The 15293-nt window shown below is 48.4% G+C and overlaps 1 protein-coding gene across 1 annotated transcript in view; it reads left to right on the forward strand.

Annotated features, from left to right (window-relative positions):
- phf24 (PHD finger protein 24) overlaps positions 1-15293 on the forward strand; it is a 117272-nt gene that overhangs the window by 29881 nt on the left and 72098 nt on the right. The window lies entirely within an intron of this gene.

The following is a 15293-nucleotide window of genomic DNA, read 5'->3' on the forward strand; positions in this document are numbered from 1 at the left end:
GCCCTCTTGTTACCGAACCGTCATCCAGTGGAAACAGGCATTCTTTATTTGCTCTCTATATGATCTTGAACACTTTGAAAATCTCCTCTTCTCCTTCTCTGCTCCGAGCAGAACAACCTCAGGGTGTCTAACCTACCCAAGTAACTGTAATCCCTCATCCCTGGAACCATTCTAATAAGTCTCATCTCCGCCTTCTCCAAAACCATCACATTCTTTCTAAAGAGCGGTGCCCAGAATTGGACACAGTTGTTATGGCACGGCAGAAGGTAAATGCCAAGCTGCTCAAATCCCAGAAGGAAACTTGAAACAGCTGCCAAAATGGTTTTTGCAATTTGTAAAGTACGAGGAGTGGTACTGAAATCAGGAAATTATGTCCTCAAATACTTGTGATGATTTTATACAAAAACAGAAACAGAAATACCTGGAAAAACTCAGCAGGTCTGGCAGCATCGGCGGAGAAGAGCACAGTTGACGTTTCAAGTCCTCATGACCCTTCAACAGAACTAAGTAAAAATAGGAAAGGGGTGAAATATAAGCTTGTCCCAAGGGGTGGGGGGAGGTTGTTGGGACAAGCAGCCAGGAATAGGTGGAGATAACCAAAAGATGTCACAGCCAAAAGAACAAAGAGGTGTTGAAGGTGGTGATATTATCTAAAGGAATGTGCTAATTAAGAGTAGAAGGCAGGACAGATAAGGTACAGATAGCTCTAGTGGGGGTGGGGGAATACTAAAAGGAAGAAATAAACAATGGGTGGAAATACATTTAAAAATAATGGAAATAGGTGGGAAAAGAAAAATCTATATAAATTATTGGAAAAAAACAAAAAGGAGGGGGAAGAAACGGAAAGGGGGTGGGGATGGAGGAGAGAGTTCAAGATCTAAAATTGTTGAACTCAATATTCAGTCCGGAAGGCTGTAAAGTGCCTAGTCGGAAGATGAGGTGCTGTTCCTCCAGTTTGCGTTGAGCTTCACTGGAACAATGCAGCAGGCCAAGGACAGACATGTGGGCAAGAGAGCAGGGTGGAGTGTTAAAATGGCAAGCGACAGGGAGGTCTGGGTCATTCTTGTGGACAGACCGAAGGTGTTCTGCAAAGCGGTCACCCAGTCTGCGTTTGGTCTCTCCAATGTAGAGGAAACCGCATTGGGAGCAATGAATGCAGTAGACTAAATTGAGGGAAGTGCAAGTGAAAAGCTGCTTCACTTGACAGGAGTGTTTGGGCCCTTGGACAGTGAGGAGAGAGGAAGTGAAGGGGCAGGTGTTGCACCTTCTGCGGTTGCATGGGAAGGTGCCGTGGGAGGGGGTTGAGGAGTAGGGGGTGATGGAGGAGTGGACCAGGTTGTCATGGAGGGAATGATCCCTACGGAATGCCGCCGGTGGGGTGAAGGGAAGATGTGTTTGGTGGTGGCATCATGCTGGAGTTGGCGGAAATGGCGGAGGATGATCCTTTGAATGCAGAGGCTGGTGGGGTGATAAGTGTGGACAAGGGGGACCCTATCATGGTTCTGGGAAGGAGAGGAAGGTGTGAGGGCGGATGCGCGGGAGATGGGCCGGACATGGTTGAGGGCCCTGTCAACGACTGTGGGTGGAAAACCTCGGTTAAGGAAGAAGGAAGACGTCAGAGGAACTGTTTTTGAAAGTGGCATCATCAGAACAGATGCGATGGAGGCGAAGGAACTGAGAGAATGGGATGGAGTCCTTACAGGAAGCGGGGTATGAGGAGCTGTAGTCGAGGTAGCTGTGGGAGCCGAATCTAGGGGGACAGATAAGAGGTTCTGTGGGAGAGATCGAGAATCCCGGATGGTCTGTTGCCTCCCTGGTGCCAGGGTCTGCGATATCTCGGATCGAGTTCTCAGTATTCTCAGAAGGGAGGGTGAGCAGCCAGATGTCGTGGTCCATGTAGGGACCAATGACGTGGATAGGAAGGAGGAGGAGGTCCTGCAAAGAGAGTTTAGGGAGTTAGGTGCAAAGTTGAAGGACAGGACCTCCAGGGTTACGATCTCAGGAGTGCTACCCGTGCCATGTGCTAGTGAGGCTAGAAATAGGAGGATAATGCAGGTAAATACGTGGCTAAGGAGATGGTGCAGGAGGGAGGGCTTCATGTTTCTTGACAATTGGGCTCTGTTCCAGGGAAGGTGGGACCTGTTCCGACGGGACGGTTTGCACCTGATCTGGAGGGGGACTAACATCCTTGCGGGTAGGTTTGCTAGTGCTGCTCCGGGGTGTTTAAACTAGATTTGCAGGGGGAGGCGAACCAGAGTGTTAGAGCAGATAGTGAGGTGGAGGAGGATAAAGGTCAAGCGAGGAATGCATGTATAGACAGAAATCAAGGGTCCGTACGTGATAGAAATGTTCTCAGGTGCATCTATTTCAATGCAAGGAGTATTGTCGGAAAGGCAGATGAGCTTAGGGCGTGGATTGGCACGTGGGATTATGACATTATTGCTATTAGTGAGACTTGGTTGCAGGAGGGGCAGGACTGGCAGCTCAATGTTCCGGGGTTCCGTTGTTTCAGACGTGATAGAGGGGGAGGGATGAAAGGGGGAGGAGTGGCATTACTGGTCAGGGAAAATATCACAGCTGTGCGTAGACAGGACAGCCCAGAGGGCTCGTCTACAGAGGCCATATGGGTGGAGCTGAGGAATGGGAAAGGTGTGACCACACTAATAGGGTTGTATTATAGACCGCCGAATAGTCAAAGGGAATTGGAGGAGCAAATCTGTAGAGAGATAGCAGACCGATGTAAGAAACAGAAAGTTGTGATAGTAGGAGATTTTAACTTTCCACTTATTGACTGGGACTCCCATACTGTAAAAGGGCTGGATGGCTTGGAGTTTGTCAAATGTGTTCAGGAAAATTTTCTAAATCAATATATGGAGGTACCAACGAGAGAGGATGCAATACTTGATCTCCTATTAGGGAACCAGACAGGTCAGGTGACAGAAGTATGTGTAGGTGAACATTTTGGGTCCAGTGACCACAATGTCATTAGTTTTAAGCTAATTATGGATAAGGATAGGTCTGGTCCTCGAGTTGAGATTCTAAATTGGAGAAAGGCCAATTTTGTGGAAATGAGAAAGGATCTAGGAAGAGTGGATTGGGATAAGTTGTTTTCTGGCAAGGATGTGTTCAGTAAGTGGAAGGCATCCAAAGGCGAAATTTTGAGAGTGCAGAGTTTGCATGTTCCTGTCAGGATTAAAGGCAAAGTTAACAGGCATAGGGAACCTTGGTTTTCAAGGGATATTGGCGATCTGGTTAAGAAGAAGAGAGAGGTGTATAGCAGGTACAGGCAACAAGGAGAAAATGAGGTACTTGTAGAGTATAGAAAATGTAAGAAAATACTAAAAAAGGAAATCAGGAAGGCAAAAAGAAGACATGAGGTTGCTTTGGCAGATAATGTGAAGGGAAACCCAAAGGGTTTCTACAAGTATATTAAGAGTAAAAGGATAGTAAGGGATACAATTGGTCCCCTTGAAGATCAGAGTGGTTGTATATGTGTGGAGCCTCACGAGATTGGAGAGATCTTAAACAGTTTTTTTGCATCAGTATTTACTCAGGAAACTGGCATAGTGTATAAGGAAGGAAGGGAAACAAGCAGTAGTTTCATGGAACATATAGAGATTAAAGAGGAGGAGGTGCTTGCTGCCTTACAGCGAATAAAGGTAGATAAATCACCCGGGCCTGACATGATATTCCCTCGGACCTTGAGGGAGACTAGTGTAGAAATTGCAGGGGCCCTGGCAGAAATATTTAAAATGTCCTTAGCCACGGGTGAGGTGCCAGAGTATTGGAGGGTAGCTCATGTTGTTCCGTTGTTTAAAAAAGGCTCCAAAAGTAAACCAGGTAATTACAGGCCAGTGAGCCTGACGTCAGTAGTAGGTAAATTATTGGAAGGTGTTCTGAGAGATCGGATATACAATTATTTGGACAGCCAAGGGCTGATTAAGGATAGTCAGCATGGCTTTGTGCGTGATAGGTCGTGTTTAACGAACCTTGTAGAGTTTTTCGAGGAGGTTACCAAGAAAGTAGATGAAGGAAAGGCTGTGGATGTTGTCTACATGGACTTTAGTAAGGCCTTTGACAAGGTCCCACATGGGAGGTTAGTTGAGAAGGTTCAGACACTTGGTATCCATGGAGAGGTTGTAAACTGGATTCAAAATTGGCTGTGTGGGAGAAGACAGAGAGTGGTAGTGGATGATTGCTTCTCAGACTGGAGGTCTGTGACTAGTGGTGTGCCTCAGGGATCTGTACTGGGATCATTGTTGTTTGTTGTCTATATCAATGATTTGGATGATAATGTGGTAAATTGGATCAGGAAGTTTGCTGATGACACTAAGATTGGAGGTGTTGTGGACAGCGAGGAAGGCTTTCAAAGCTTGCAGAGAGATCTGGACCAACTGGAAAAATGGGCCAGAAAATGGCAGATGGAATTTAATGCAGAAAAGTGTGAGGTGTTGCATTTTGGAAGGACAAACCAAGGTAGGACATACACAGTAAATGGTAGGGCACTGAGGAGTGTGGAGGAACTAAGGGATCTGGGAGTTCAGATACATAATTCCCTGAAAGTGGCGTCACAGGTAGACAGGGTTGTATAGAAAGCTTTTGGCATACTGGCCTTCATAAATCAAAGTATTGAGTATAGGAGTTGGTATGTTATGGTGAGTTTGTATAAGACATTGGTGAGGCCAACTTTGGAGTACTGTGTGCAGTTCTGGTCGCCTAACTACAGGAAGGATATCAGTAAGATTGAGAGAGTGCAGAGAAGATTTACTAGGATGTTGCCGGGTCTTCAGAAGTTGAGTTACAGGGAAAGATTAAACAGGTTAGAACTTTATTCCTTGGAGCGTAGAAGAATGAGGGGAGATTTGATAGAAGTTTACAAAATTATGAGGGGTATAGACAGAATAAATGCGAATAGGCTCTTCCCACTTAGATTAGGAGAGATAAACACAAGAGGACATGGCTTTAGGGTGAAAGGGGAAAGGTTTAGGGGGAACATTAGGGGGAACTTCTTCACTCAGAGAGTGGTGAGAGTGTAGAACGAGCTACCATCTGACGTGGTAAATGCGGGCTCACTCTTAAGTTTTAAGAATAAATTAGATAGATACATGGATGGGAGAGGTTTGGAGGGTTATGGACTGGGTGCAGGTCAATGGAACTAGTGGAATAATATTTCGGCACAGACTAGAAGGGCCGAATGGCCTGTTTTTCTGTGCTGTAGTGTTCTATGGTTCTATGGTTCTATCACTGGCTGCTTGTCCCAACAACCACCCCCCCCCGCCCCACCCCTTAAACCAGCTTATATTTCACCCCTTTCCTATTTTTACTTAGTTCTGTTGAAGGGTCATGAGGACTCGAAATGTCAACTGTGCTCTTCTCCACCGATGCTGCCAGACCTGCTGAGTTTTTCCAGTTATTTCTGTCTCTGTTTTTGTCTTGGATTTCCAGCATCCGCAGTTCTTTGCTTTTATCTCCGTGATGATTTTATAGTAAAGTAAACATTTATTCAAAGAATAAACAAATAAAACACAACTATGCTTAAGTGCATGAATGGTTTCACACAGTGAACAGTACTTTAAAACAGTTCCACAAATCGTAACTTAACTACCCTTAGAGCTAACCTTCCCCCTTTTCAGTTCAGCAACTATTTTTATAGATTTTAAAATCTATAGAATTCCAGTCATTTTTACCACCCGGTGCCTTTTTTCCACGGGCTGTCCCTCTTAGGCTGACAACAACTGGTTCTTTCAGCCTGGCCTTGTTCACACTGCCTTCTGGGAGATCTAAACAGCGCCCCCCCCCACATAGGCTTCAGTATTTCCTTCAATGCATTCCCTTCCCTTTGATCTCTCTGTCTCAACCAGTCTCTTCAGAAATGCTTTCTTTCCAGAATTGATTAATTATTCTTTACTTTAGTTCTTGCACTTGTAAAAACAAACTTACCTTATCTTTACCTCTTTTCCCTACGCCTTTTTACAGCTAAAGCAACTCAGTTCAAAACTACTCATGCTATTGTTTGATGTAAAACTCTGACTAAAGTTCCTCTTGGTTCATTAACATATCAAAAACACTTCTTACTGTTGACTTTGGACTCTTGCTATCACTCTCGCTCTTAATCCAATTACAGCCTGACTTCCAGTACATAAGAAAATGTGCCAGGGTTGTTACCAGAAGAAAAATATCACAATTTCTTGTTTTCTTGACACAATACTCCAGCTTGGTTCAAACAGATGTTCTATAAATGTTTAGCATAACATCCTGTCTTTTGTACTTGATGCCTCTATTTATCAAAAAGACCTATAACTTTTAAAAAGCGATTTGAGCTTCCAGTTGACAGCTGAAAGAATGACTGACTGTAAAACCTTGACTGTAATAAATGACTAAAACACATCTAAAAAACGCTACTTTCTTTTTGTAGACAACTTTTACTTTAAACCACAGAAAGGCACGTTCCCCTTTTATACTTACCACACATCACACTCTCTCGGATTTACAGTCCTGGTAGCATAAAGCCCACAGTCACCCCCAGCTTCCAACGGGTTCCCATATCCCTGTTTCGCCCAGTAATAACCTTGAGTGACTGTTCTCTATTTTTGGAGAGTTTCTTAAATCCACCACCAGCATTAAAACCTGTTCCGATGATTCTCCCTCCCACTGTTCATGCCAGAACAAATCTCCCAGAATCCTTAGATAGCAGCAGGATACATCACTTCAACTATAGACCGTGTCCCCCCATCATCTGGCTCTGGTAGCTCGCAATGTCAAAACAGCCTCTCCTGCCTGCTGACCACACAGAACAATTATCTGTCTGTAATATTCATTGATTTGTGGGAATCCTGTAACCTGATATCAAAAATGACTTTGTCTGTCCTCTTCCCCTTTGACAATGTGAAACACATTAACCATCCAGGTATAAATGCTAATTAGCTATCTTTGATCCCAAGCCCCATCTTCGAAAGGTTAGTTTGGAGCACAACTGTTTACAACCCAATACTGACAACACCTTTCTGGGACTTTGGGAGATTCAGGGTGGAATTCTCCCATGCCCCATCAGCAGGATGGGCAGGTGTGGGGATGGGGGGTGGGGGCAGAATTCAGCAGGAGGTTGAAATATCGGTTTGACGCTGGTGTGAAGTTACAGCAGGATCTTGCAATACTGTTTGCCGTGGTGGATTCTCGCCGGAGGCTAGCGTGAAACTGATTGGCATCCTGCTAACTGGATGCAAAATGAAGGCCCGACCGGAATCTTTCCCACATGCCCGATTCTCCGGGACACCAGTGGGAAAACACGACGATCCAGATCGTGTCGTGGTACGCAAAAGTCTGGACTTACCATAAGGGCCTTGGTCAGCTCGCGGACATCTGACAGCAAGATGGAGGCCTCCAGATACCGGGCTCTGGAGCACCACGTGCAGCACAGGGTGGGTGGAACTTCATTCATGTGGCTCCCCCTTGAAGCAGCTTCCAGAAGGTGGGAGGTCTCCACGTAGCAACTACGCTCAAACTTCCGACCTTCTTCCAGGGATTAAGCTATGGTTTTGGACATTCATCCGGGAATTTCAGCATGGGTTCGGATATTCTTCCAGGGGCTTTGTCTTGGGTTCGCACATTCTTCCAAGGACATTGGCATGGGATTGGATCCTCAAGCTGTGGGATGGAAGGCAGCGAGGGAGCATTGTGGGGGGGTGTAATGGTTAAACAAGGCTAGGAGGACTCCAGATGTGATGGGGGTATGGGGGGGGGGCGCGTGGGGTGAAGGTGAGGTTTTGCACGGTGTAGCTAGGGGGTACAGGGAATGGATTGGGAGGCTGGGTAAGAGCTGTGTTGGTTGGGGGGGGCGGTGGTAATGTCTAGGTGTGTGAAAGGGTGGGGGGATGTCCGGGGCCAGGATATCGAGGTTGGCGAGCGGGCGATAGGGACAGGGCCCGCTCGCAAATGCGTAAGATGACACGGGATGATGTCAGGCGGAATTCCCAATGTCACCCCGCGTCATTTCAATTTTCAGGTCGGCGGGGGCGCAGCCGAATCAGCTGTGAGCCCGTCGACCTGTCAATGGCCCACTGAGGCCATTTAAAAACCAATTAAAGTAATTAAAGGACCTGCCCGTCCAACCTTAAGGTTGGCGGACAGGCCAGGAGCCCTGGCGGGCTTCAGAAAAAGCATCAAACCTCATCCACGGGTGGGATGAGGTTTCATGAGGGTTTTTAAAAATTTAATAAAAGTTTGAATAAAAGTGATGGACACGTCCCAAATGTCACATGAGGGGAAGTGTCAGGGAAATTTGAATTTTGTGCATTGACCATTTTTGAATTTGGCGCCGATCTCCCTGAGGCAGCACTGAGCCTCAGGGAGATGAATGCCGCACGCCTGGCTGAGGGAATCCCTCCCCCGCTCACACTGGGAGCGCATAGCGCTTCCTGGCAGACATCACGCCGAGCGGGCCCCAATTGGAGGCAAGCCTTAAAGCGACCGCTCCTGCACTTCCCCCCCAACGGGGGGAAAATTCTTCCCCAGGTGTGTGAAGGTGAGGGGATGTCCAGGTGTGTGAAGGGGGGATGTCCAGGTGTGTGAAGGGGGGATGTCCAGGTGTGTGAAGGGGGGATGTCCAGGTGTGTGAAGCTTGGGGAATGTCCAGGTTCATGCAGGTGGGGAGGATGTCCAGGTGTATGAAGGGGGGATATACAGGTGTGTGAAGGGGGGAATGTACAGGTGTGTGAAGGAGAGGGGATGTCCAGGTGTGTGAAGGGGGGAATGTACAGGTGTGTGAAGGTGGGGGGAATGTCTAGGTGTGTGATGGGGGGGGATGTCCAGATGTGTGAGAGGGGGGGGATGTCCAGGTGTGTGAAGGGGGGGATGTCCAGGTGTGTGAAGGGGACGGGGGATGTCTAGGTATGTGAAGGGGGGGATGTCCAGGTGTGTGAAGGGGTGGTGGGATGTCTAGGTGTGTGAAGGGGGCGGGGGTTGGGGAGGAGAATGTCCAGGTGTGTGAAGGGGGTGATGTCCAGGTGTGTGAAGGGGTGGGGGGGGTGTCCAGGTGTGTGAAGGGGGTGATGTCCAGGTGTGTGAAGGGGTGGGGGGATATCTAGGCGTGTGAAGGGGGGGCAGGTTGTGGAGGGGAATGTCCAGATGTCGGAGTATGGGGGGAAGGTCCAGGTGAAGGGCTCACAGGGAGGGGTGGGTGGAGTCCACCGCTGAGTCATGGGGCCGGATTTTAAGGTCGGCCTGCAGGTACGATCGGTGGGCCCGGGAGCAGCCGGGGAATCGACCTCCACCCGCAATTGGCCCCCAACTGCCATTTCATGCTGGCCGACCGATTAATGGCCATCCAGCGCGATGCGCGTGCTGAAATGCTCAGCGCTGCTGGGGTGGGGGCAGGAGGGAGTGTGGGCGCTGAGTGAAAGTCTCCTGGAGGCAGAGAGCTGCCTCAGGGGAGCTGAAAGCTCTAAAACCAATCCAGAAAGTTTTTAAAAGCCAGAAATAAATGTCCACGCATCACAATCAGTCACCTGAACATACAGGTGATAAAACGTCTGCCCACCATTTAAAAAAAGATTTACTAATGGAAATCTCATCCGTCCTTGGATGAGGTTTGTTGAAAAATACGAAGTCTGCCTGACCGATTCACCCGTCTGCCAACTGTAAGGTTGGATGCACCACGAAAAATCGGAGATAATTACAACTTTAATTATACCAATCGGCCTCTTAATTGTCGGCGGGCGCGCTCCTGACTCTTTCATGCACCCGCTGAGTGGAATATCGCGCGAGCGAGGGGCGCTCACTCGAAGTCATCCCGCTCAATGTTGCAACCAATCAGGTCGGGCGTGCTGTCCGAAAAAATCTGCCCGAGGGGAGAGAACTCTGGGTGGGCGTGGTAGGAGGGAACTGTTATGATCCCAGCTGATGTTACTACTGGACAAGTCAGATCCCCAGGGTGGAACCCGGCTTGATAGATCCTAACTTTTACTTTTTTGTTTAGATGCGTGGAGAGTGGCTACTGAATAGAGTCACAGGAGTCAGCTGATGAACTTTTAACAAAAGAATAAAACATTTATTAAACAGGAAAAGATGAACTATATTACATTATTCCTTCACCCACAACTGTACCTTTACAGATATATATAGGTTTGTAAGGATAACACAAGTTACAAAAGCTAATTTATACTCTAATGTTCACAGTAAGTACACAGTCCATGTAAACCAATAGGCGAACTGTGGTCAGACACACCACACTCTGAAACCAAGTGACTAGATGCCACCACAATCAGATGCTATGGATCCCCCATCAACCTCCCCCCAGAGGCTTGTCACACCATGAGCCAACCAGTCTCTCTGGACTCCAGCTTTCACACAAGAGTTTCCAATCTCCACTGTCAAAGAACTTGCTCTGGAATCTTCTCACAAACACTTTCTCTTAGATGCCTTCCTCCAGGGTTTAAACTCTCCTACCGATGTTCCTCTTGCCTGGATCATCACATGCATTCAAGCTTTCTTCCACCGACTCTCTCTCTCACTGACTTAGCCATGCCAAAAGTACACTGCTGCTTCACGTGCCCACAGGAAAGACTTATAGACCTTCATCTGTCTTCTTGGACCTTCATCTGTCTCCTTGAACCTTCTGCCTTCTCACAATATCGCTTTAAATCTGCATCCTGCAGCTTTCTTCCCTTTAAGTTCAAAGCTTGGAGCCCTCTTCTCTGCTCCTTTCTTTCACTTCCACAAAACAGAACCCTTTCCAGATTCCTGTCCCTTGACTAGACTGCCCTGTTGGAACCTCCCCTGTTCCATTCCCCTGGATTTTGGGGCTATCTTCTTTAGTTTCTGGAACCTGCTCCTGCAGTTCCTTCTCTTGAGTTCAGCCTCTCTGGCAGCTGGCTTCAGCTTTAGTTTGAGACTTGCTATCTGTCCCTCTGTTGTCCAGCCTCTCTGGAATCCTGGCTTCAACACCAGTTTTGGTTTGGGACTTGCTATCTGTCTATTCTACACTGCAACTGCTTCCAACTGAACTCAAACTGCCCTTCTACCTCTGTGGGGCCTCCAGTTGCTAGGCAACAGCACAGTATTTTTCTAACCTTATTTTAACTTTCCTAAGCCAACCCCCCCGCCACCAACCCTTGATAACACAGCTCTCCACTTCAAGGGTCATAAACCTAATTAGAAATGCAGGTATACAAACAGAGTTTTAGACCTGCAGTCTCCAGTCAAAATTGAAACTAGATTCCAGGCTTCACCTTTTAACCCACAAATAGAAAAAAATATAAATTGAACTTAACCTTAAAAATATACCTTATCCCTAACACACCCAAACACACATATAACTTAAACCATTCCTATTTGCTAACAGAATGATCAAGGTTACAGGGGGTAGAGGAAGCCAGTAGGATGGGAGGGTGAGAGGTCCGATGGTCTTGTGTGAAGGGGTGGTGTGGGTCGTTTGTGGGGATTTGGAGGTAGACACAGACTCCGGGGGGAGGGTGGGGGCGGTGGGCAGGAGGAGGTCGGGTGGGTCAGTGTGTAGGGGGATGGAATTTTTGGGCAAGAAGGGAACATGAACGTACACCTGGATATTATCAAAGGAAAAGGGTTTGGGTTGGAGGGTAACGGTGGGGAGGTCAGAGGTAACGCCGGGGGGTGTTGATGGTGATGGGAGATAGGGCCTGGGTGACCACGGGAGGGGTAATGGCACCGGAGCGAAGAAGAAAGCTTACAATCACCGTGCCGGTGAAATGGAAAGTAAGCAGAGCCTTGTGTTGGATGGGCCGAGATGCTGCATGGGAGTTGGGGCAGTGGCTGGTTGGAGATGCAGGTCATCTCAGCTGGACAACTGAGAGGGAACCCCAGCAGGCAGTGTTGACAATGCTGGGGCCTTGGGATATTGAGGTTGAGGGGTGAAGGCTTGGGAGAGTGCGGGAGAGTGCAGTAGAGCGCGGGAGAGCGCGGGAGAGCGCGGGAGAGTGCTTGCACATGGCTCACAAAGACCCTGCCACACACCCTTCTCCCTGCAGACTCACTCGGGTGTAGGGGTGGTGCGGGGGGGGTCGTTAGCTAAGCCTTAAAAACCACACTGAGAAAGGACAGACGACATTAGAGATGTTAAAGTGATTATATTTATCGAGGTTAGAATTATGACAATGATTTGCACCCGTGCAACCAGTTGTGGTTACAATTTCTTTATTTTCCATGGTCTACTACTTCTTCCAGGTGCCCCCCTGACATCGGCAGCGGGGGTGGGGGCAGCCTGCTGACTTAGTTGGCCCTGTTGCCTTTGATGAGTTTGGCGGCTGTCCCCTGGAGAGCTGAGGCCTGGAGGGCCCCGGTTTCCTCTGGCTGTGGGCCAGGGCCCAGCTGCTCCCTCTGCGGTGACAGAGGATGAGGCTGAAGGGGTCACAGGCAAAGGGGGTTCAGAAGGGTCAGACAACCTCTGAGATTCCTGAGTGAAGGTCCCAGGGGGGTCCAGCTGCTGCTGCTCCTCCCTTTGGGTGCCCGTAGACCCTGGCCTGACTCCTTGAGGGGAAGGGAACCTGGTGCCTCACCCACCTCTTGCATTGCCACTGCAGAAGCTCCCCCCTGGTTACCGTGGTGGAATATAGGTCTGCAGGAGACCCATCTGCCATCCTCCCCACGTCGACCCTGGTGCGTGCACAGGTCGGCACCACTCCATCAGCCAGCAGGCAGACGGCCTCCTCTGACTCACGTGCCATCCTGCTGAGGGCCTCCAACACCTCTGCCTGATGTTCCTCCGCCTATTGCTGACTCTCCACCATGAGTTGGAAGGCCGATTCCAGAGGCCCGTCATCGGACTTGGACCTCATAGTTTCCTCTTCCCCAGCACCCCTCTGAGTGCCGGTGAGCTCGGCTGACCTCCTGCTGCGGACACATGTCTGTGCGGTGACCACCAGATTGGGAGGCCCTTCCTAAGCCAGGACTAATACGCACTGAGATGTGTGTCTCTGGGCTGGTGGAGGGTGTTGGTGAACATCTCTCCTCTTCCCCTCTCTCCTGGCTCCTCTCTGGGCCAGGGATTCAACTGAGGCCTGACAAGGAGTCCTCATCCTCAGGCCTTGGCCTCTTCCTGGTGACAGCTGTAAGTGAGAGAGGAGAGAGTGAGGGACAGCATGAGCTGCCTCCACATTTGGCCCTCAGGTTTTTATATCCGTTGGCCTCTGGAGTGGGAAACACTCCCCGTCCCTGCCCCGGATGGGAGAATTCCGCCCTCGGGTCTACTTATTGTTAAACTCAGAGACTGCTGCCATTGTCTCCAAGTGTAAATTCCTTGACATGTCCTCCTTCTTCCTTAACCGAGGTTTTCCACCCACGGTGGTTGACAGGGCTCTCAACCGTGTCCGGCCCATCTCCCGCGCATCCGCCCTCACACCTTCCTCTCCCTCCCAGAAACATGATAGGATCCCCCTTGTCCTCACTTATCACTCCACCAGCCTCTGCATTCAAAGGATCATCCTCCGCCATTTCCGCCAACTCCAGCATGATGCCACCACCAAACATATCTTCCCTTCACTCCCCCTGGCGGCATTCTGCAGGGATTGTTCCCTCTGTGACACCCTGGTCCACTCCTCCATCACCCCCAACACCTCAACCCCCTCCCACGGCACCTTCCCATGCAACCGCAGAAGGTGCAACATCTGCCCCTTTACTTCCCCCCTCCTCACCGTCCAAGGGCCCAAACACTCCTTTCAAGTGAAGCAGCATTTCACTTCCTTCAATTTGGCCTACTGCATTCATTGCTCCCAATGTGGTCTTCTCTACATTGGAGAGACCAAACGCAGACTGGGTGACCGCTTTGCGGAACACCTTCGGTCTGTCCGCAAGCATGACCCAGACCTCCCTGTCGCTTGCCATTTCACACTCCACCCTGCTCTCATGCCCACATGTCTGTCCTTGGCCTGCTGCATTGTTCCAGTGAAGCTCAACGCAAACTGGAGGAACAGCACCTCATCTTCCGGACTGAATATTGAGTTCAACAATTTTAGATCATGAACTCTCTCCTCCATCCCCACCCCCTTTCTGATTCCCCCCCCTCCTTTTTTTCCAATAATTTATATAGATTTTTCTTTTCCCACCTATTTCCATTATTTTTAAATGTATTTCCATCCGTTGTTTTATCTCTACCTTTTAGCCTTATTTGATTCCTTCACCCCACCCCACCCCCACTAGGGCTATCTGTAACTTGCTCGTCCTGCTTTCTACCCTTAATTAGCACATTCCTTTAGATAATATCACCACCTTCAACACCTCTTTGCCCTTTTGTCTGTGACATCTTTTGGTTATCTCCACCTATCACTGGCCCTCTATCCAGCTCTACTTGTCCCACCCCCCCTTAAACCAGCTTATATTTCACCTCTCTTCTATTTTTACTTAGTTCTGTTGAAGAGTCATACGGACTCGAAACGTTAACTGTGTTCCTCTCCGCAGATGCTGTCAGACCTGCTGAGTTTTTCCAGGTAGTTTTGTTTTTGTTTTGTAAATACCTTGCACCTTCTTCCCAGTAAAACAATCGAAGTCTTTCTTTGATCTCTAACAATTAAACCCAGGTTTACTGTCAGGCAGTCTGCAGAACAGGTCACATGATCCCATTCATTTACCTTAAATTTAAAGCTACAGTTCCAAAATGTAATAATCTTATAAACCTCATAATTATAACAAGTCCAGCATCCCAAAATGCTTTATTAACTAAATTGTCTTTTCATCTGAAAATATTTTTGCACAAGCACACCCAGGTCTCTCTGTCCTTGCACCCGCTGTAAGTGGTACAGTTTTAATGTATATTGTCTCCCCTCATTCTTTCAACCAAATATATCATCTCACACTTCCTTTCTGTTTTTTATCCCTAAGCCAACTTTGTATCCATGCTGCTACCTCTTATCCCAGGGGCTTTAATGTTACTTATGAGCTTAACATGTGGCACTTTAACAAATGCCTTTTGTAAGTCCATTACAACCATATCACTGCCCTGATTCACTGTTACAGCCATATCACTGTCCTCATTCACCATTACAACCATATCACTGCCCTCATTCACCATTACAACCATATCACTGCCCTCATTCACCATTACAACCATATCACTGCCCTCATTCACCATTACAGCCATATCACTGCCCTCATTCACCATTACAGCCATATCACTGCCCTGATTCACCATTACAGCCATATCACTGCCCTGATTCACCGTTACAGCCATATCATGGCCCTCATTCACCCTCACTGTCCCCTGACTAGTGGGGATCCAGTGAGATCCTATATCAGAGTTTGTCATCCAGTCAGACCCACCTTCACATGCA

Source organism: Cetorhinus maximus, chromosome 2 (assembly GCF_964194155.1).
Source record: "Cetorhinus maximus chromosome 2, sCetMax3.hap1.1, whole genome shotgun sequence".
Lineage (NCBI taxonomy): Eukaryota > Metazoa > Chordata > Chondrichthyes > Lamniformes > Cetorhinidae > Cetorhinus > Cetorhinus maximus.